This window comes from Hipposideros armiger, unplaced genomic scaffold (genome assembly GCF_001890085.2).
Source record: "Hipposideros armiger isolate ML-2016 unplaced genomic scaffold, ASM189008v1 scaffold_823, whole genome shotgun sequence".
Taxonomy (NCBI): Eukaryota; Metazoa; Chordata; class Mammalia; order Chiroptera; family Hipposideridae; genus Hipposideros; species Hipposideros armiger.
Window position 1 is genome coordinate 125,786 of NW_017732173.1, and position 23,598 is coordinate 149,383.

Consider the following 23,598-nt stretch of genomic DNA (forward strand, 5'->3'; position numbering starts at 1 on the left):
ACGTGGGAGGTAGAAGCCCTGCTTGCAGGGCCTTGTAGGCCAACGCAAGGAGTGTTACCTTATCCAGAGAGGGAAGGGCAAACGTTACAGAGCTATAAGCAGGTGAGCATCAGGACTGTATCCCATCATCCACTGCAGTGGACAGAGGGTTAGAGGGCAGGACTGAGTGACGGGAGCAGGACAGGAGGTCGTTGGAGGAACCCAGAGACATAATGATGGTGATGGAGAGGAAAGAAGTGGGTGGGAGTGAGGCAGATTTAATAGGTAACATCAATAGGAAGAACAGAAGGAAAGGTGGTTCTGTCAGAGATGCTCCTGGGCCTCTGGCTTATGGACGGTGAAATCCTTGCTCACATGGGAACATTGCCTGAGGACCAGCTAGGTCCATTTTGCTACTTGCTGAAATTGAGGTGCCTTTGAAACCACCAAGAAGAACTGCCTGGGAGGCAGCTGGACATACAGGTCAGGTGCTCTTGAGAGCTCCAGACTTGTCACCCAGAGGGATGTGATGCCTGCTGCCCCTGCAGAGTTTCCACCGTGCTTTGTGCTTCTCTTGCTGCCAGTAGATTCCCATTTTGGATCATGGTTATCTTTTCTGTGCCTTATATTGTTAGCCAAATGAAATCTAAGTCCAAAGGCCTTTGCACAACAGCACAAAGATTTTGTAACCTTTGAAAATGCAGTTATGTCTCACTTTGCATAATAGATATTTATTGAAGAGTCTTGAAAAATGTCCTCACGAGACTCTTAATTGAATGGAGAGGGAAAGGGCTACAGTCTCTGGCCTTGGCACTTGGAGTTCCTCCAGAGGCTCCTGCATCCATCTACTTCCGGTTCTGCTTGCAGGCCCCTTTTCTCCGTTACGGGCTTCGAAGGTGAGGAGGTCTGCTCACGTGGAAGAGAGGGTACTTGCTTCAGGTCTGGCTTGTCTAGAAGGGGCAGTGAGGCACGGAGAATCCTAACCCAGGCTCACAGAGTGCTGTTTTTCTCTAAAAGGTCTCAACACAACATGACCTTCTCCTGAGCCTCAGGGGAGGTAGAAAGACAGACCCTTGATAAACATAGAGATTCTTCACAGGGCCTGTTGAAGGCACGCCCCAGGAGGTCCTGGTGGCCTTTACTGAGTAATGAGGAGAGACTGAGGCTAGGATTTGGTTCCTCATTCACTTACTCAAGGCATAGCTCAGTAAAGCCTGGACTCACCTAGATTTCAGGCCCTGGCTCTCTTAGGAAGTGGCTCCAGCGGCTTTCAGATATTTACTGTGGAGCGTAATAGCAGCTTCTTAGGAACTTTCATTACACTAGTTTTGGACCCCTGTGAAGGAGCAGCAGCCTTCCAAATTACGGAGTTCAGAGGAGGTCGCTCTCTAGAATGTTCACACTGGTAGAAAGGTCTGAGAGGCTTAGGTGGGAGCGGGGCTTGTCACTAGGGCTTCTGGGCTATGTGATGCTCAGACACAGGCACAAACTGGAGTTATACCATGGAGGTTCTCCCAGGTGGTGGGGGAGAGATTGAGTGGCAAGGTGTGCACTTAAGTGAATGGCTAGAGACTGGTGGGGCAGAAGTCCAGGATGACTGAATTGGGAAAAGGAAGCTGTTGAACTGAGATGCTCTGAGTGGTTGGGTCAAAGTTCATCCAGGGTGCTATGCCCTGGCCTTGGGGCAACCAACCTCATCCAAATCCCAGTTGCCAGCAGGAAAGCCACTGCCAGTCTTTCAGGAGGCCTGGCTCTCCCTCAGGCCTGGTGTGGCTGAGCTGCTGTTGGTAGACTGTTAGGTTGGCTGGAGAAGATGGTACCTGACAGTGCCTCAAGCCCCATTCTACAATGAGCTGGTGTCATCTCTTAAAGGAAGGAAAGTGCTTAGGTAAGCATTTTTCCCATCAAGAGAGAGTAGGATGAAGTGGGGAGAGGAGAGTGTTGTCTTTATTTATTTCAGTCTTTAGCTACTTGTTGAATTTTGAGTCTTCCATTGGCCCACAGTAGGGTAGCATTTGGGGGACTTATCATAGATCACCTCCTTCTTAAAAGGAAGTGACCCCCAACTCCTGATCCTTGATTGGGGCCCATATATATAGATGGAAGCACCTTAAGGGCAGAATCCATGTTTGTTTATCTAGGTAGTCACACAGTGTCTAGTATCCTGGTACTGAGCCTCATACATAATGGACATTATTCATTTAAAAAGTATTGAAGTCTTCCAAGTTCAAGTTCAAGGCATTGTGCTAGGCATTGGAATAGCCTTTGAATATGTATTTACTGAGTGAATTATTTCAGGAATTATTTCACATCACTTTACCTTATGATTTGTGTTTCCTTTTCCCCTGATTAGAGGGGAATGATTTTAAACTAGTATATCCTAGAGCATAGTCCTGTGAGTACTTACGCCTTGGCTGGCCTTCAGGGCTCCTGTGATTTGCCTCAGTTGACCTTGCTAGCCTTAGCTCTTACTGTTCCCCTCCCAGGCCTGCACTCAGGCCACTCCAAACAAGCTGCCCTTCCCAGCCAGCCCCAGAGCATTTCCACTCCTGTGATGTTCCTTTTACCTAAGATGTCCTTTCTTGCCAGTTCCTTCCATTTTTACCCACTCAGATCCATTATTCAATAGATGCCTACGCAGGAACCCGTGCTCCCTGTTTTCAGAGCATCACAGCCCTTTCATAAACTTCTCTTAATATACTTACCACATAGGTATTTCCTCTAGCATCTGTGTTGAAAGCTTCCGGACGACAGAGTCTGTGTCTCCTTCCACATCGCACCCCTCTCAGTACCTTGCACTTTCGCCTCCAGCAGCCCTTGCATTATGTTTGAGACATATGTTAGGAATCTCTTCAGCCCCTACATTATTTGAGCTGATTATCCAGTTTCTGGATAGTCTCAAACTTGGCTTTGCTTTTTGTATTTGGAATGTACTCAGAGGACAAAACAAGAAGTTAAGATCTTTCCTACCCCTTTTGTTGTTGATCAGAGGGTAAACACACACACACACACACACACACACAATCATTTGAAGGTTTAAAATGAATGGCTGCAAGACAGATTAAAAATTATTTGTGACTTCTTTATGAGCTGTCCTCATTTTCATCAACACTTACAAATGGGGTAATGATGCTTTGCCCTGTGGGCTAGTGACAGCAATCAGAAACTTCATTTTTCTTATTACTTACATTAGTTGCCATTCAGGAACTCTTAGTCCAGTAAGATTAAGAGGAGAGAGAAGGAAGATATGTATAATGGGGAATAGAAAAAAGGGGTGGGCAGGACCCTGCCTTCATTTCTGTTGCAGTTCAGTGAGATTGGGTCTAGCCTCGATATTACCATTAAAAGGAAAAAAATAATGTTCTCATGGTGGGGCAATGCTGGCGGCTGGAATGTTCTTGGGGATGTACTGATGTAAGGACATTTCTTACAAGCTCATTAGTTTTCTTGCCATAGAGGCATTGGCATGCTCAAATGCCAGACGACATTGTGTCAATGCAACAAGCCCAGAATCCCAGCAACAATTCTAAATGTTGGAAACTTATTGAAAATGACTCTTTTCACAATTAGGAAGTTTTGTTGGCAAAGAGGAAAGCAGACCTTGCCCTTTGCCCAAAGCTTAGGAAATCTCGTGTGCAATTTTCTTTTGGTCAGCTCTTGCTGTTCTGTTAGAACTTTTAGCCGATACAGAGATACTTACCCAAAGGGAATAATTGTCAAGAGAGGATTCTAAGGAATGATGCGGTGAAGTTTTGTTTTTGGAATGCTTACTCTTTCACAGCATCAGCAATTTGTTTTGTTGTTGCCTCATTTATTTTTGGATGATACGTCTCTGGACTGTTAGAAGCCCAAAGAGGAATCTCTAAATTTGACTAATATTTCAGAATCACCTGATGATGTGACTTACACATTATAGGGGGCACAAGCCACATTTATTTTGTGGTTAAAAGCCTCAGTTAAGCCTACGGCATGAACTCTTGTTTCTTTCAGTTCTTATGGCTATTTTGTTACCCGTTCCCCCTAGGGTCTTTTGTATATATGAGCTCTATTTATGATTTGGCTTAATTTGAACTGCCACTTTGAAAAAGTAAAATTTATCAAACCACTCTTAACTACATTTGTTATAATTTGCATTTGCTGGAAATATGTTTATTTAAGTAATATAATATTGATAATATATGGATCAAGTAGCAAAAAAGAAAAAAAACATATTTTCCCTAGTTTACTTTTCTTTTTAATTTGAGCAAATTTTGTATACAGTTAGATTTTTAAAAATAATAACATACTTCAAAGTTTTGTACTGAGGGTTTGGAAAAAGAAAGCCGACAGTAATCTCATGACTAAACTTGTTTATCCAACTTCAATTTTACTGTCAATGAGAAATGAGCAGTTTCAGTATTAGTGAGGCATTGCATGGAGTTTAAGAGTCATGAAGTTTTCTGTGAATTTGGTAATTTGGTTCAAATGTAGATACATCTGAGAGATTTATATTTTGTTTGCAGCATGTCCAGAGACTGTACCTGAAGGTTAATTTAATTGTTAATTAATTAATGTAATTGGGTTTCTCTTTTCTAGGTAGAAAAGTAATTGCCATCCACTTCATTTCACAGTGCTCTTTAGAGAAGAACCTGTGATGAACTGCAGCTTGAATTTCTGAAAGTTAGTCTCAGCAAGGATTTTTGCTTGCTCAGTGTTGTTGGACAGTAAAATATCTGTAACCCTGTGTATTGCCATTGGTGACTTTTCTGTCACAAAAATTTAGTATTCACTATAGCAGTTTTTTCACCTCAGGTTGTGGTGACATCTTATCTTGAAGTTTCTTTGAGGTGTTCTATTTTCTTTCGCCCCAAATTATCCTGTTTACTTACAAAGAATCTGGAGTGGCATATGGTTACAGCATAATATTAAACAGGATACATTTCTAAGACTATGTTTCCTGGTTAATAGTTTTATCCCTACAGAAGGAGGGACACCTGAGGCAGTTAATGCGTTTGCTTCATGTCCAAAAACACAGAGTGCATTGGAAAAGTTCACGGCACCTGGGAGGCACTCTTGTAAATCTCTGTCGAATTGAAGTGGGTATACCGTATAAATCTTTCCCCAAACTGTACAATTAAGACCTGTCCTCCATTGGTGCCTTTTTCCCTTCATCTAGCCTCTGTCCTCTTTTTTCATTTTGCCAGTTTGTTTAGGTTACTGCAATTTTTAGTAACTGTTGTTTAATCCCCCTGAGAATTCCATGAAAGCGTCTGAGCCACAGCTCACCATTTTTTTTTTTTTCTTTTCCTGCTTTGGGGTATATGTGTTTTTGGGTGGAGGGGATGGTGTTTATCATTATAAATGAAGGGAATGGTGTTTATCATTATAAATGCAGCAGTTGGCACCTACCACATTTATCAAAGCCCAGGAATGTGGCCGGAAGCCAAGACGGAAGGCTTTCTAGCCATTTTGAATTGAAAAGCAAGTGTCAGAAGCAGAGCCTGGGGCAGGATGTTGTCTGGACCTGCCTGGTTTAATTTAGAGTTTAGTGTCTAGCAGTTGTGTCCTCTTTCCCCCGTTACTTAGGAGCCTCTTGGCGCAGGGAAAACTGACTTCCTTTCTTAATAGTACCGACCATTCCTGCTCTGGTGCCAAGCTTTCTTCTCTCTCCTCTACTCAGAGGAGAGAAGCTGTTCCACAGCTGCATCATTTCTTACTGTAAAATAAAAATAAAATAAAAAGAAGAAAGCTGTAGTGGATGTTTCTAAAAATGAAATCCATTCTTCCCTATTTAATGACAAAAATAAAGTCACTTTAATCCATGAGTGTATTTTTATTTCTGTAAAGCTGTGTCTTCCATATGAAAAAGAACCCTTTTGAAAAAAATCCTTCTAGATCTCATTCCTCCCACATGGCTATTTTTGCTCATGTATTGAGTTGCCTTTCTGTTGCACACATATCTAACATAGCTATTGTTAAGGGATGGTTTTTGTTTGTCCAGGGTTTAACTTGTCATGACCCAGCTGCAGTCTCTAATTCACTCTCCTTTGGATTTATAAAATGCCCAACCTAGCTTAAAAGTCTATGATTTGTGGCCGTGGTTCAAAGCAGAGCTAAGTGACTCCTGTGGGAATAAAATGGCCTCTATGGGATAAGAGCTTCAGTGTCTTCAGAACTATGCTTTAACCAAATGAGGTGGCCAGAATTGTCCATCACTAGTTCATTTTATAATGCTAGTGATGATTAATTAAACTGAGATGATTTTAATAGAGATAGAGAAATTCTCATTGTAAAGAGTTTTTCTACTTTTCCAGAAAAGTATTGCAAGCCATATATATCATTTGAGCAAATTCATATTCCTTAATTAACCTGGAATGTCACATTTGCAAATATAATGATTTTGTACCTCATTGTGATCAGCACCAAACTACATTTTTCTGTATACTGTGGCATTTAGTCACAATATGAAAGCTATTTATTTTCAGCCATTTAAGTAAATTTTTATTTACAACCAAGACAGAAAGTGGGAAATGCTACGGTTTCTTCCAAAAGATTATGTCTTTTCATACTTGAATGTGTGGAGAGTATTGCTTTTCTAACGAGTAAAACTTAAATAATTCACAAATGAGGCCCCCATTGACAGGTGTTGATACTTAGTTTTAAAAGAAATGAGGAATAAACAGCTAATTTGTTTTTTAAGATTATGCTTTTTAAAAGAAGAAGTAAGGGCCTAATAATTCTAAGAATAAAAGTAACTTACCACTAGCTATTCTCCTTGGATCTTCCTTTCTATTTCTCCTATCGATTCTGTTTAGTGGACTGTAATTAGTTGTCCAGTTCTGGGATTTGGGGAAAATAAGGTTTTATTAAATAATAAATCATTTCCCTGGTTCTTTGATTATAAGGCTTTCGTGTGGGCAGAAGTGGTAGACTTCGTTTTTTTCTATATGAATCTTTCCAGGATTTACCCCTTTGAGTAATGTACTTGGCTTCTGATCTCCATAAATTAGAAAATGAGAGTAAAGATAATTCATAATGGACATCGAAAGAAAGAAGAGGATGTCACCAATGGGGGGAAAAAAGGTTATGGCTTAAGTGTTATGATTTAAGGATCTGATCCATCCCTAGCAATTCCAGGCAAAAATAGATTACTTATAAAAAGCTAAGATTGATTGCATTCATGTACAAGTGGTTCATTTCTGATCTTCAGACATTCCTGATTTTTATGTAATTTGCAAAGAGAACTTTTCATGGAATTTCTTTAGTTACTTCTTATCTTCAATAAAAGTATGCAGTAACTGGACCTCTGCGTGCATTAGTTGTTTTAAGGCTCAGGAGTCCCTAGAAAGCCTTTTCTGAACCTTTAGGCCGAGAATGGGTTCCTGTAGCTTTCAGAGCATGCTTCTCTGTTAGCTTTTAATCACATACTTTTGAAATTGTTATTTCTGCCATCTCCACTGTACAGTACTATAAACTGTTGAGTGCTTCCACAGTACATGGCTCATGATGCTTAATAATTATTTATTGACTTGAACTAAACTAAAAGCCAAAATAGAAAGCATAAAAATAGGCTCTCTTAGGCCTAAAGTTAACAATGTACTTGATGAGTGTAATATTTCATTAGCACACTCATGGAAACATCGAAGGGTAAAGGTGAGAGAGACTTTTGGCTTATTATTCTAATCCAGCATCATTTTTAGTGTATTTCCTTAGAGACTCAGATGGCTGTGTCTGTGCATAATTTGTGTACTCCATGTGCTTTTGTGTCCATGAAGGAAATACATGAAAAGAGCTTAGGGTTGTTGCCTCTATATTACCTGTGCTTGGGCACCGCCAAGAGGAGTGATAACAAGTACTCTACAGCACCCTGGAAGGCCACCTTTCACTTTCTATTACTCACCCTGAGTAAGGAGGCATAGGTTGGCTAATTCACCCATAGTAAGAGCAGATGGGAATTAGGCATGGGAGAGTGTATGCTTGTTTCCGGTGGCAACTTCTGAGGGATTTGCAAAAAAAGACAAAGTTGGTCATCAACATGGAGGTACAGATCTCAGTATTCCTAGCAGCCCCTTGGAGATAACAGGAGGAGGATAACAAAAGCAAACAAACAAACAAAAAAAAGAGCTGATCCATGGAACTGTGACATCATGAATTGTCCATGAGTCTCAGCGACCTGGGAGATGTTAATAGGAGTGGTCAGTGGAGCCAAGACATAGGGAATTCTGATCTGCAGGACGTTGATGTCCAACCAACAGAAGAGCCAGAAGGAGCTGTAGGGAGGAACCAGCCGACATCTACCAAGCCCAGTAGGTTAATGACCCGGCAAGTCAAAAGAGAAGTTATGAGAAATGGTGCTGGGCTACTTACTTGTAAATTTGTCGCTGTGGACAACTTTCCTAATCTCCCTGAGGATTGGGTTTCTTCGTAGACGATAGAAGAAAATGTCTGCATCTTGGAGTGGCACGGGCCTGGCACCCTGGAATTGCTCAATATGTTAGTTCCTTCCTGACCATACAGTTTTTCTTCTAGTGTGAATCACCCCTCAGATGACAGGACCACACCTCTAGGGATGCTTTAGCTCCTCCTGTTTTGGGCATGGTAAAACTGTTTTTAAGGCCCTAATGCAGGAAGAACAAATGATAAACTTAACAATTGACCCCAAAAGGGTCACCTGTCAGAGAAACTCGGGATGGGGAATCAAGCTGGTGATAGACCCTGAGGTTACCAAGAGCCTTATTACGTCTAACTCCCCAATATTTGATATACCAATATGTTTAAGGTTCACAGTTCGTCTCTCTCTTTGCTTTAAGTTAGTGCCCATTTAGTATAGAAAGCTATGTGTTTTCAAGGGGAAAATTGGAGGAAGGACATTTATGGGCCTCGGAGCTCCACATGTTTTTCCCCCTTTACCTCCATTGTTTCATCGGACCCGTCACTACAACCCCGTAGAATAAATGATCATCCTCGAGTAATGGATGAGGAAGACGAGGCCAAGACAAGATGAACCAAGTAGCCTAAGGTCATCCGTCAGCTGCTAGCAGGCAGAGCCAGAATTTGGACCTGGTTTGTCAGGTATTAACACCAGTACCCTTTATCCTCCTGCATGTGCTAAATGCAGAAAGGCAGCCTGGCGGGGGTGGTTTTAAAGACAGAAGCCCCCCGGCACTGGGGGCGCCTGGAAGGCCCGAGTCCTGCCTGGTAAATCTGGGGCCGAGCAATGGCTGGCACATGGCGGACTCGCAGTAAATATTCCTGAGTGAACGAAAGTCACACGTTAAGGTAGAAAGCGAATTATTTCAGCAAGTGGCAGATTGACAGCAATATGAAATTTGTCATCAACTTTGTTGAATTACTGAAAAATATGTGACATTTATTAACACAGACTCCACTCAAATGCTATGCAGCAATTTAAATATCTGTGTTTAGAACTGGAAATACGTGAAAAACTGACAAAATAAAATTCAAAAGATGTCAACAGTTTTTTAAATGCGTCAAGAGGCACATGCTGCCTCTGGAGACAAGTAAACTGATAAGCCTAAAAATATCTTTTAAAAAGGAATGATGTAAATTTCGATTCTTGTATTCTCCACTTCTTTTCCCCTAAAGTTTAAATTTCAAAAGTTGCTATTATGGAGATTTTTAAAAGCACTATTTGTTTTCATGTAAACGATAGCACAGACAACTTTCAATCAGACTGGAAACTGAAAGTTGCGGCAATAATTTAGGAAGTAAATATACTATGCCAGTTCTTGACCAAATAAATGAAGCTATTTGCTGTACATTTTGTAAGAATTTTGATGATAAAAATGTAAAGGACTAGCTACGCACTGGTATTTTATTAGTAATCATAGAACCATGGGTTTATCAAGCCTGGGATCTGATGGAAATTCTACTTGGCTGAATAAATCAAGCTTCAGTTCAATGAGGATTTTTCACTAGAGGTAAAACGGCAGCTAATATGGCCTTGGGGCTTGTGCTCTGTACCTCAGTTCCTTTTCCGCCTGTAGATAGGCGCTTTAACGGAACAGCCAGAACATCGAGATGCCTTTTTCTTTGATCCATTTGGTCAAAGTGTATTTAGAACTAACAAAAACCAATCCTGTCATGGTGAAGGAGAAAGCTTATTTTGTCCCCCAGAGGAAGCACCCCTCAAGTAAATGCCTTTCGTGCTCGTTGACTTTTTCTTAGAAGTTCATTTCACAATCTTATTAATGATACACCAAGTATTTTGCAATTTCGTAGAACTTTTGTTGAGGCTGACCGTTTCCTTTTCTTGAGGGGAATAGAATGCCTCTTGAACAGTGTGAAGAAACTATGGCTGACAACCAGTGGCAGCAGTTGGGGTAGTCTGGCAGTGGACGGCAGGCAGCATCGGTGGTCAGAAGGAACGTGACATTTAGGATTTCTGTATCACAGGTGGAAAGGAGCTGCCATCTTTCCTTTGGCTATGTCGGTATTTTAGTTCTATACACAGTGTACTTTTGTGGCCTTCGGGAACAATAGATTATTTTTAAGTGGTTATCCTGACTGAGAAAGTTGATTTGTATCAACTCAGTGAAAGCTAACTTAATTTGCATTTATTGAGCCTCTAAACTTTCAAGTACAATATGCTTTTAGTGACACTGAGGAAAAAAAATATTCATTTTACCTGGTTGCAGTATTAGTTTTTTAATTCCTTTTCAAGTTCTATCTGTGCCCTAGCATATGTTATAGCTTCTTACATAGTATCAGACATATGAGGTCATTTAAATAGTATTTGGTGATTCATTGTGATCATTTATTATGTTGATCTCATTAGGGCCATTTTTTATTTCTCTCTTCCTCCCACCACCCATTTTATATGCTCTTTTGGAGGATAGTTAACCTTGCTTTTTCTTTATATATAGTGTGGCTTTGGGGGTGATATAAGGGTAAGTGAACATTGTGGGATGTTTTAGCAATGATGTTCATTGTAATGTTTTAAAGTGTAAGACTCACAAGAGGTTATTTCTTGCAAAACAATTATATTGGCCTTGCTTACGTTTATGAGTGACCGCCTTTCTTTCCAGCCATTCATTCCTGAGTTCAATGATAAGATTTGCTGACTGCTTACTTTGTGCAAAGCACCACACTAGAAATCTCAGGGGGAGGTTGGAATTAAAGTGTAACAAGTCCCTCCCCTTGGGGAGCTTGTCATCTGGACCTGCCTTAGACCCCTGTATTTAGCTGAGCACTGCATTGTGGTTATCGGAATTGACTGACGTGTGCTGTAAATATACACTATGCTGGCTTTCAAAGACTTAGTATGAAAAAGAAAACAAGACGAAATATCTTAATTTTTTTATTGATTACATGTTGAAATGATAGTATTTGGGGTTAAATAAAATGAGTTATTAAAGTTTACTCATCTGTTTGTTTTTACATTTTTTTATGATGGCTACTAGAAAACTTTAAATTACATATAACTCCCATACTTTTTTGGACTGCACTGACCTAGACAGTGTCTCTGCTTCCTTCCAATGCTGTATCACAAAGGGAAGGTATCCATCTACCCAAAGGTAATTCAGCGTTTTCCCCGTGAATACTTACGTTTATAGCCAGAACAAACAATAGCAGCCAATGTGTAACAGGATAGGACATCAAAGTATATGATTTCTTACTAGCCCTTTAATTAGTCTATTATTATGTAAATACGTGGCTACATAGCACAGTTTTTTCTTTCACAGTATGATTAAAAAAATAAAAGTAGTACTGAAACCAAGGTTCCCCACTGCTTAGAACTGAAATAAAAGAAGGGAATGGGGTGCGGGAGAGAGGCATCATGAGTGATGATGGCTACTTGGAGTACGCGCAGATGCTCGGGAAACATATCCGAGAGTGCCACTTGTCTGGGAATGATACAGGCAAAAGAGAAAGCTCTGATCGAACCCTCGTCAAACGCTCATCATAGGAGAAAATGATGGTGCTAACAATAATAATAATAGTGATAACATCAGCCACATTAACATTTATTGAAGGCATCAAGAACTTCAGTAGGCATTTCTACATTATCTTGTTTAATACTCAGCAACAACCCTAGGAAGAGGTGCTGTCATCATAATCTATGTTTCAGTGACACCAGGCGAGGGTTAGTGGCACAGGAAGTGGTGGTGCTGAGCCAGCCCAGGCTATGGCAATCAGACACGCTGTGGAAGCCATACAGACCATCAGCCAACTGACTTCCCTTTTGTTCTACGAGAACAAAGTGTTTACAAGCTGGAAATGAGCTCTTAGAAGGCAGCTTTGAGTAATTTTTAACCATTTAGATCTGTGAGATTAATTTGGGGTTAATTTCAGGTCAACTCCATTTTCACTGTCCAGTAATCCCCGCAAATAGAATACGATTTGAAGACTTGTAACTAGTTAAATCAACATGCACAGCGCTTTCACATTTGTTACCTCATTCATATTTTACCAGGCCCTTTAAAGTGATTAAGGGCAAGTAATTACTTTCCTCGTTTTATAAAATTAGCAGCTGAGGTTTCAAGAGGTTTATTGACCTCCCCAAGGCAGCACAGCCAGTAACTGGGGATCTAGGAGAACTCGGCTCTGGTTGGCAGAGTGGGCCAACCAGGGCAGTGGGAAGGGCAGGCCAAGCCAGCTTCAGAGCCTGGCTTTGCACTTAGCAGCTACAACTTTGAGCACTGAATCACTCAGAGTCCAAATGGAAAAACAGTATGTTCCTGGAGAATTTAATCCAGGGAATTGTTACAGGTGCTGGAAGAACCCCAGGCCAAATGGGATTGGTGAAGCTACCCAGAGATTAGCAATAAAGCATCCATCCCTACCTACAGGGCGGACAGACGGAACAGATTGGTCCCGGAGCCGAAGGACCATGGGAACCTCAGAGGGGATGAAGCTTCTGCTAGCCTCTCCCCTGCAGAGAGAGGAGGATGGAAAACCATCCTGATTCACCCATCCTCCTGCCCAACCTCCAGTCCTCTGCCAGAGCCTCTTGGGTGTAACTCTGCAGCAGACATTCAGCTGACTTGGGGGTCTGATGAAATCTGCCAGGAGGGCTGGCCTGCTCTTTGGCCATACAGAGCAGAGCAGGGTTGTAGGAGGAACACATCTGCCTGGGCAAACTATGTAACCTCTGAAAGGGGGATGATAGGTCCTGCCTAACAGAGTTGAGGATTCAAAGAGATGGTGTTTATAAAGCGCCTTTGTATAACAGTAGCTCAACAAAGGTTAGCTCACTTCCCCTTTCTGTGGGAATCCCTGCAGTTAAGTGGACCATAGATACCATGTATTGGGTTGTCGGAAAAGTCATGACATATTCTGTTTTTCGTTGCAAAAATGTGTCATGACCTCTCTGACAACCCAATAGTACATGACAATTGAGTGATTTACTTCCTCTTTCTGAGAGCATTTGTGGATTATTCTAGTCCCTGTCCCCACTTCATTCTCTTCATTCTTTTTAGAATTTTCTTCTTTCTCAATTAATTCATGAAGAACATCCATTACATTATCTAATTCAAAGACACTTCCCATTTTGTCCTGGGGCTGTGGGCTGCAAGAGCTGAGACTGCTCAGAGAGCTGACACAGGCCATGTTGAGGGTTGGTTTTTTCCATAACCCTATCTTATTTTAAAAAGCCCTTGGGCTCAAATTGTAGTCTTATTAAATTAAAAACTATTCTACAGTAATTCTTTTAAAAGCTCAACTAAATTATTAAAATATATATATAATTGGAATAAACATAGTTCAGCTAAACTCTAGCTCTTTTAAGAGGACAAAATGTGATTTCTGCATTGCCATTATAATTTCCAGTAAACCCAAGTGAATTTTACATCATATTTATGTTGGGGGGGGGTGAGGAGAGATACATACAATCAGATTAAAAGATAAATTTTTTTGGCTAATCTAATTTTTAGATTTATTAAATGACATGAGCCACAGACTCAACTTAGCAACTTTACAAAAGATTACTGAACTTGAAGAGTTAAGTTTTGAGATGACTGTGGGACAGAGAACACAACATTGTCAATGGTGACACATATGACAGTGATAATTTTATACTTGTGTGTAATACATTTGGTTTTTTTATTTTGTTTTTTTTGTGTTTTTTTTTTTAAACGAGAGCTACAATACACATGCGTTTTGGGGGGGCGGGGGGGGGGCGCGTTGATTTGATCTCCAGAAGAACTGATCTGTTCTGTTAAAATGGTCAGCTGGATTAGCCCAGCTATCAGTTCCTTCACCCCGCCTCCCACCTCACTTCCTTGCTCCAGCTCAAAGAAGCAGGCTACGGGGAGGACTGTAGCAGCCTCAGGAATAAATGAGCAGTCATGAGGACTAGGCCACCTGTCAACTAGTTCAAGGCAGCAAGACTGTCCAGACCTTGCAAACAGGTAGAGATGGGCTCCCGGCCTGTGCAGGATGGGCTCTCAGACTGAAGAGGTTGGCCTGCAAAGTTGGAAGTGTGTGGGCAGACCAAACTGGCAGCCTACCTGTCTTCCAGGCTGCATGGAGACATCCCTGAAGCTGAGATTAGACTTTGGTTATACCTGAATCTTCAGTGCCTGGCGCATAGTAAGGACTTAACACATTATTAATAAGATCACTTTCAAGTAGTGTGACCACACATTTTAGTTTGCCCAGAAAAGTCCCTGTTGTTATGGCATGTTTATGACTAGTCCCTACCTTAATTCCCCAAAGTGTCCCAGTTTAGATGTCACTCTACCTTGCGGGGAATATAGTCTACCAGTGGCCAGTGGTTCCAAGCATCCCCGTGGTCTGTGGGTGCTGGGGCCTTGTGTCTTCTGCTCTTAGTTGGAAGCTTCTGTTGTGGGGCACTGCTTTATTTCCCAGTGCTTTCTCTCTGAAGGTCTCCTTTGTAAGAAGCTCGGGCCTTAGCGAGTCAGGGCAGAGTTACATAAATGGACTGAAATCAAAGCACTGTTCAGAAGTGACAGTTGGTAAAGCAGCCAGATTCTTAGAATGACGGCGTCCTGCTTAGTAAGGCCTTTGGTGATTGGTGTGCAGGTAGACTCAGAATGAGTCCTTGTTTTGACTCCTGGAAAACTTTAATGAAATGAAATACAGCATAATTAAATGCGTCATTTTAAGCTTCCATTATAATACATTTACATCAAATCTAAGGATGCCTTATAAATGGCTATATTTCATTCTCACACCAGTATACCGAAGCATATTAATAAAAAGCGCTTCTAGCTCCAACTCTCAAAACTAAAGTTTACAGAATGTACTTTGTAGGACTGCTTGGTTTTATAGTCTATACAACTATTAATTCTGTGTTGTGTTATTTGAAACACGAGCCAGGTTTAGGAGGCTGTGTTTAGAATGAGCTTTGTACCTGCTGCCTGGATTTAATTGTACATTTGCTACTTGTAGTCTTCTCTCAGTAGTTAGCATTTACAGCAGTGAGGGCTGGAAATAGTGACACAAGATTTCATTAAAGCAGTTAAATTGCTTTAGCCACTGGCAGCACAGACCATTTAAAATGCATTAATGATGAGATTTTGCTGGTTTTCAAAACTGCTTTTCATTTCAGTTTGATGAGCTAATTAATTTAGAAGGGACTTGTGGTTTTAAAAGGGTATATGATGATTCAGGAAAATGGCAGCACTGGACCTTCTGCAATCCAAATTGGCATCGTTCTGTTTTGCAAGTGCTCTAGATCAATCGCTCCAGTCTTATGGATTCCTGCCATTGGTATTTTTATTGATTGCTTAACACAAGTGTGGCTTTTAATAAAAAAAAGTTTTTAAATGAGGCTTACTGTAGCATGACATGAAGCATGTGTATGTTGTTGCTATAAGTCAAGTGGATACAAAGATTGCGAAGGCACAGCTGTGCCCCTTCAGTAGACATTCGTGTTGGAAAAATCTTCCGTTTGCATACAGAACCTCTAAGTAGAAAAGCAGTGGGTTTGGAATTGACTGAAATTTTAAATTTTTCAGTTAAAAAAATGAGATTGTAACAATGTATACTACAACATTTTGTGATAAATGTAACTGTTTAAAAAGCTGTTTTAAAAGTATACAGGTTTTTCTCTGGTGTTTGAAATGACCCCTCAAGTGGTAATCTTTGAGTTCATTCATTCATTGGGGGGGGGGTGCGGCGCAGGGAGAGGTGTCAATAAACTGTGTAACAATTGAACATGATGTATCCTTTAGCTCAGTGTTCTTAGACTGTTAAGGCAGAAACAAAATAAACACCTACATGAATGAGCTGATGATTCTTAAACTTGGAAAACAAATGCGACCTTTTTCACTAGTTGACCCTCTAAAACAGGTGGTGAGTTGTATTTGCACACACAGGAAACATGCACATGGTTACTTACCCATTTTGGACATATTTGTGCTTTTTCTGTCTGTGGCTCAGGAACATGCTCTTCCAAGGCTGGGGAGGCCTCCTCAGGGGAGGCGCCGACCCCTCCCCCACAGAGGCTGGCGGCCTCCGCCTGCAGTGTGGCCCGCAGGGCTCACATCGGCCTCCCCTTACCTGCCTCCCTTATCTTGCCCCCAGGCTGCCTGAGCTTCTTCAAATACTACAGGCGCTTTCCTGCCTCTTGTCTTTGCTTATGCTGTTCCCACTGATTAATTAGCCTTCCTTTCCTTTTCATTTAACATCAGGATCCAGCTCAAAAGTCACCCTTTGGGGAAAGTTAATGATGATCCCATCTCCTTGCTTTTCTAAGGACTTTGTTCCTTCAGAGATAAATGCTCTTTCTCGTGCATTATGAACTTTCCCTTTTTTACTGGACAAATTCCTTTGGCATGGAAACCTTTAATATCTCCAATATGAGTAAACAAAGCAACCCTCTCCCTCCCCCAAACTACCAGTTGCTGTCCCTGGCTCCTTCTTCACAGTTAACGGCACTCACTGTCTCCACTCCTCACCCCTCTTTCCGTCTCCAGCTCACCCCAGAAGGCCTTTTGGCCTTTGTTTTACTACTTGGAATCTGCTCTTGCCAGAGTCACCAAAGAACTGTGTGCAGCCAGATCTTAAACATACCTCACTAACTTACCATCAAAGAAATCATTAAAGAAGGACTAAAGCAATGAAAAGATATGAGATATATAGAAAAGGAAAAGGAAAGCAGCAGATGTGAATACACTTATATCGATAATAGCATTATGTCAGTGGATTAAATCTAGTCAAAGGCAGACGTGGTCAGACTGGATTTTTTTTTTTTTAAGGCCCAACTGCTTGCCGTCTACACTTTTGATTCAAAGATACACAGAGGTTAAAAGCAAATGGATGGGAGAAGACATATAAACAGAAGCCATAAGAAAGCTGGAGAGGCTACGCTAATATTAACTAGACCCCACTTTTCTGACCTGACCTTTGAGAAGCATTGTTGACTATTCTCATTTAAACACTTTATTCTTGGCCGCTGTAACATCACAGTCTTCGGAGTCACCATTACATCTCTGGCTTTTGCTTTCTTGCCTCTTTTGCTGGTCCCCCATTTTCTACCTAAGCTAAAATATTGGTGTGTATCAGAGTTAATCCTAAGCCTGCTTCTTTTTTCTATTTCTCCTTCTTCACCTGTTCTGCTAACTTTGGGCCTAGTTGGTTCTTTTTTTTCTAGTTCCGTGAGGTTGTAAATTTAGGTTGTTTATTTGAGATCTTTCTTATTCCTTAATGTAGGCATTTATTGCTATGAATTTCCCTCTTAAAACTATTTTTGTTGCATCCCGTAAATTTTGGTATGTTGTATTTACATTTTCATTTGTCTCAAGGTATTTTTTTTATTCCTCTTTTGATGCCTTCTTTGACTCATTGGTTCTTCAGTAGCATGTTGTTTAATCTCTACACATTTGTGAACTTTCCAGTTTTCTTCTTGTTATTGATTTCTAGTTTCATACGATTGAGGTTGGGAAAGCTGCTTGGTATGACTTCAGTCCTCTTGAATTTATGAAGACTTGTTTTGTGGCCTAACACATGAGCTAATCTGGAGAATGTTCCATGCACGCTTAAGAATGTATTTTCTGTTGCTTTTGGGTGTAATGTTCTATCTACATATGTATCTGTTAAGTCCATCTGGTCTAACATGTCATTTAAGGCCTATACTTTCTTAATTGATTTTCTGCCTGGATCACCTATCCATTCATAAAAGTGGGGTATTAAAATCCCCTACTATTATTGTATTGCTTTCTATTTCTCCCGTTAGGTTTGTTAATATTTGCATTATATACTTAACTTCTCCTGTGTTGAGTACATACATATTTACAAGTGTTGTATCCTCTTGTTGAACTGACCCCTTTATCATCGAGATTACCGGTTCTGGCTGCTAGCATTGGTCCAGCCGATATCAGACATGGTTCGTTCCCTCAAAAACTTCACTTTCTACTTGAGGAGATGAGGCTAACCCACATAAAACAATTAGGGAACTGAATATGACTATTAATAAGTGTTAAATTATAGGGTAAAGACAATGAATACTGTGTGAGTTTGTAGTAGAGAAAACATTGAGGGCTGGACTAGTTCAGGCTCATGAATGGCTCGGAACGTAAAAGAATATTTTGTACAAGGCTGAGTTTCCCTTTTATATGATTCATTATTTTGTTTCTTTTTGTTTTTATGATCTAATTGTACACACACGCGCACACACACACACACACACACACACACGCACTAATTTTACATGTAAGTAAACCATTAGAATGAAAAAATGGTCCCAGGAAGAAGCTTTTCTTTCTCTATTAGACAAGATAGAAAGAAAATAATAAGGAAGACAATTGCATAATAAATTCTTGGGAAGCAATTTTCCTTAAAATTTTTAATTTTAAAACAATTGTGGTAATATTAAGATTTCTGGCTGAAAGAGCTCATCTCCCTCCTTTTCTGCAGTGCATGCCGCCCAAGGCAGTAGCTTTGCCCACATACAGATCTCTATGGAAACCTTCTTTCTGAGTCCTCACTACCCCTGGATTGCCATCGTGTTCCCCTCAATGCCAAGCAATGCAGATTTAGGGATAAAAAAAAAAAAGAGAAATATAAATTCTTTCTCTTAAGCTATCCTGAGATAGTGAAGAGCCAGTACAATTTAGGGGGAAAATTCTGATTGAGAAGTTATTCTTAGAATTGATCATATTGGTAGCTAAGAAGTCACATTCGTGACTCAACTTGCATACCTTTTCAAATTCAGTTTGATTTACCAGACAGTGATTTAACAATTAAAGTTATGCAACCACATCTTGAAATAGCTCTGTAGCATGGGCAGTCAGCAGGCTTTGTAATGTGCTCGATGAGGAATTACCATATACACAGTTGAGAAACACTGACAGCTTTTGCACCAAAGTGGGCCCCTTAAGTACTATTATTATAGATCATAAATTAAAATTCATTAGCATCGGTGTTTTCACTGGAATGCAAAGTAGCACCAGTGTCGTTTATAGGAGCTCGGTGCTCACGATGAAGTTTTTCATTACTACAGAAAACCGATGAATTTTATTGCAGTTTACATTGGACACAGATGTACGTTATGGTTTTATACATTTACTTTGAATAAGTATTTCAGTCATAGTGAGAGTGTTTCTCCAAAAGAGTTTGGTCATGAATTGGTTTACTCATTGTTCCTGTTCTACCTCAGCTTTCACCTGTGAACACCTGTGTCAGGAAGGCATCTCTTTCCATGTTCTTGACCCTCTTCCATGGTACACTGCTTGCTACTCGGTGCTAGGCTTCTGCAGGAATCAGGGAATTTTTGGTCCTCCCCATCTAGTTTCAGTCTTCAGCAACCCTATGCGCCTGCACCTCAGAGTTGGACCTTCTTAGCATTCCTGCCCTGCTCCCCAAGGCAGCCAAACTCCGCCTGTACCTGTGTTAAGTTTGGGCAGGACACAGCTTTCTGCTCTCTCCTGGGGGTAGCAGAGCTCTGCTTTCATTGGTGCAGGCCCTGGAGTCCAAGAGGTTCCTCTGTCCTCGGAGCAGTAGACCTTTGCCTGGCTGTAGAGGTAGATGGAGTTTGCTTCTACCCTTCCCCCAGGAGCCCTCGGAGAAGGAGGGCTTGCTGCCCTTCCCCAAGTGGCCTAGGCTTTTGCTTTGCTAGAGGATGGTTGGAGTAGGCAGTGTTTCATGCTGTCCCTTGGTGGCATTGTTATCTGCTGCGTGCCTGTGCCCCAGAGAAGGGCTCTCTCTTCTGTTCTGCCCCCAGTCTTTCTCAGGAGCAGCCGGGGAGAAGACTTACTAATGAGAACAAACTCTCCCTGTGACTGGGGCTCCCAGTTACTCTCAACTATCAGTTAACCTGATACCTGATCCGTTACCCCTTCTCGCCCACACTTGACCTTTAGGAATTCCTTAAGATTTCAGCGGATGTTTTTCTCCCCTGCTTTCATGGTGGCCTCTTCCTTCCATGCTCTGCTAGACATGAAATAGTTTCTATGTCTTGTCTCACCTTAGAGGGTCTTGTCACTCTAAAATCAGTTCTCTTGGTTGCCTGGCGACCATAGTTCTCTGACGGGTACAAGCAAAGTTATGATTTTATAGACAGTCTGGCCTTATCTTGTTAGAGTGGGAGTGACATTCTCTTTTGGCTTTCCGCATTGTGAGACTTCATCTGAACAGTACTTGACCCCGATTGGTGACTTTTAAGTCACCCATAGGTTCCCAAGCCATTAGCAGATCTGTGCCCTCGTAAATGCTTGCCAAACTTGGCACGGGGGTGCTTTTGGAATCCAGTGGAGGGTATCATGGAAGAGGAGAGCCAGGAGGAGTGGGGTCTGTGGGCCAAGCCACTCTCTGTTACCTGCAATAAAGGGCCTTCCACCTGAGTAGAAAGCAGCATTGGACCATATTAACTTTTCAAGTGATTTTATTCTCTTCAATTCATCTGATACTATAAAATGACCTTCAGAGTGACCATTCTGCTCCAGATCCTTCCCCCTCCGCCTTTCTGCTCACCTTGGAGAGCACATCCAAGTTTTAAACATGTGTGGAAAAACTCGCAAGGTAACCCTGATGTGCCCAGTATGACGTATTCTTTCAATTCAGAGCTCTTGTTATTGAGCTGAAGAAAGATCAGGCCGAGCTGTGCTCCTTTAATGGGCCTCAAGTCGTTTCTGGGTTTTTGTTTTGTTTTGTTTTAAGGATAGACATTTCTTTTAACCCGTTGTTTCTCAAGTCTCTTTAATCCTAGACCCCCTTCAGTAAACATAAAGATCGCATACCCTTCTTTCATGCTATTTATAAATCAAAGTAAATAGCTGGACTCAAAAGAAACCAGAAGGATAAATGGCTTCTTTGTTGTCATCCTCTTCATACATCCCCTTCCCCGTTCGGTGAGGCCCCCCCCCCAGTGCCTAGCCTTGTTCACTGGAACTGCCAGTGTATTGAATCTGGACATTGACTCATCGTTTTCTCATGATGTTTATTGAGAAATAATCACACAGAAAGTGGAAACAATTCAGTTTTGAAATACCAGAGAAATGCAGTAGGACCCAGGAGGTAATTCTCGTCCAGTAGGACGTCGGCTGTCTGGCCCTCCTCAGGTAAGTTTTCTCGTGTCTAGTATGAGCTCGATCGACTGGACCAGGGACAGGTACCCTGTTGCCAGCAGAAGAAATGAGGCCCGCCAATCTGTTACCTCACGTCAGGAGGAGAATTTATGAAATTGCCCATTCCCATTTATGAAATTGCTCCTACCTCTTACATATCCCAGATGGGAGTTTTAGTGGCCAAAGAGTAGTGACAAACTTCTATTAAACAAAGTAGGCAGTCTTATTAGAACTATGTATGTTTCTCCATAGAGCTCAATATGGCAATTTCCATTTTTAATGTTAAATATAAACTCTATGAACATTTTTATTCTTCGGGAATTTGCTGTCCTGAGTTTGTTGAGCCTCTTTCTACTTCGTTCCATTCTTAAAAAATCACTCCTGGTACAAAATTGTTACTCTGTAAATAAGTGTTGGTTAAATGTATCAATGAATCTTTAAGCATCTTTCCAGTTCAAAATTTTAAGATCATTTATTTAGAATTCAAAATTTCAGGGTCCTTTTGGAAGCTGGTTTTCTTCCAGACTGGACCTTAGTTTTGTGTCTCGTCTCGTGATGTTAGTAAGAGCTGATAGAGTGGCAGAAATGCACCAGTGGACTGAGTTTCCATTTTGTTGTTTTTCCCACTGGGAAGCTTTAGCTGACAAGTACTCACAATATAAGCACCAGCTCTGAAACTATTTTTAATAAGTATTTTGAGGCACCTCCATCTCAGCAGAACCTTGTGTGTTTTTTCCTCTGGTTTTAGGTGATTAGTGCATATAAGCTATATGCATTTAGTTTTCTTTTAGTTAAAAAAAAAAGCTATGTGGACAGTGCATACAGTCGCATCACTTTTCACTGCTCAGTTTAAACTAACATTAAGGCTCAAGCTGTGTAGCCTGTGTAAGCACTTGATCACTGCTGGGCTGAAAAGTGAAAGCCAGGTAGAAACGAGTCGAGTTGGAGTGGGGTTAAAGATTCTGGGAGTCAGGCAAGTGCGGGGCCTAGAGCCCCTGCTGTTGAACCTCAGTTCTCCTCCCCTCCCACAAAAGTGCCTCTGTCCTCCCCTTCCTTTCCTCTTGGCCCTGGGGGACCAGCTTGTTTCACACCCACCTGTTGCTTCCAACCAGTGATTCTGGCTTATCCAGGGATGTGTTCTCCTTTCTGGTCTCTAAGCAAGCACACTCCTCTATCACTGTTTCCTAATAGCTTTATCGGCTAGTGAGGAAGGAGAAACAGACGTTTTCATTCAGGCCTCAGTGTGCTGTGGAGAGGACAGGTTGGCTCCAGGCAACGGCAGATGGAGCGGGAAGAAGAGACGGGAAGTGTCTGGTAAGGGGAACTCCTGCTGTCATTACAGCAGCCTATGCTTGGGTGACCGTCATGTTCATGTGTCTGCAAACAGTGATCTGAAATCACCCATCATCGCCTGGGCTGGCTTGTGAAAAGCAAGGCATTGTTTTGTTTTGTTTTTTTCCATTTAAAAAGATAATTATTTGGTTTTTTTATTAGTTTCAGGTGTATAAAACAATGTAATAATTAGACATTTCCACCCCTTTCAAAGTGATAACCCCCTCCCCCAATTTACTACCCCTCTGACATTGTATACAGCTGTTACAATTCCAACGACTCTATTCCCCATGCTGTTCTCCACTTCCCGTGAAGTATTATAATTGACATTCAATATTATTCAGCTTCAGCTTCAGGTGTATACTGCAGTGGTCAGCCATCTACTCCATCCATGAAGTGGTCTCCCTAGTAAGACAAGTGCCCATCTGACACCCTACAAAGTTTTTACAACATCATTGTTTTTAAAGCCACAAGTATGGTGTTTAAGCTGTTGCCTGTCCCACAGATGTGGGTGTGTGAGCATGAGTGTGTGTTATTAACTTGCTTTGCAATTCGGCTTTTTCCCTCTTAATAACAAGAAAACATATGAATTTGGAATATATCATTTGTAATAAATTAGAAAGTGGTAGTTGAATATTGATCAATATATTTAAAATGACAGAATAAAACATTGCAATGTTGAGAAAATGATATGTATATATTTAATGGATAAATGGGTAAGCACTTATCTTTGTGACTTGACTAGTGGCACCTTTGAGATATAATTTATAATGATTATAAAATTTCCTTAATTAGTATGTTGTCTTTATTAAAGGTG

The 23,598-nt window shown here is 41.1% G+C and overlaps 1 protein-coding gene across 2 annotated transcripts in view; it reads left to right on the forward strand.

Annotated features, from left to right (window-relative positions):
- The window catches only part of PLCL2 (phospholipase C like 2), a 181,706-nt gene that overhangs the window by 77,293 nt on the left and 80,815 nt on the right, over positions 1-23,598 (forward strand). The window contains exon 1 of one of the 2 annotated variants that reach the window (XM_019629008.1): positions 22,703-22,763. The exons of the other annotated variant lie outside the window; for it this stretch is intronic. The gene's annotated coding sequence lies outside the window, so the exon portion shown is untranslated. Of the gene's footprint in view, positions 1-22,702; positions 22,764-23,598 lie in introns of those variants that run through there. 2 annotated transcript variants of the gene reach the window in all.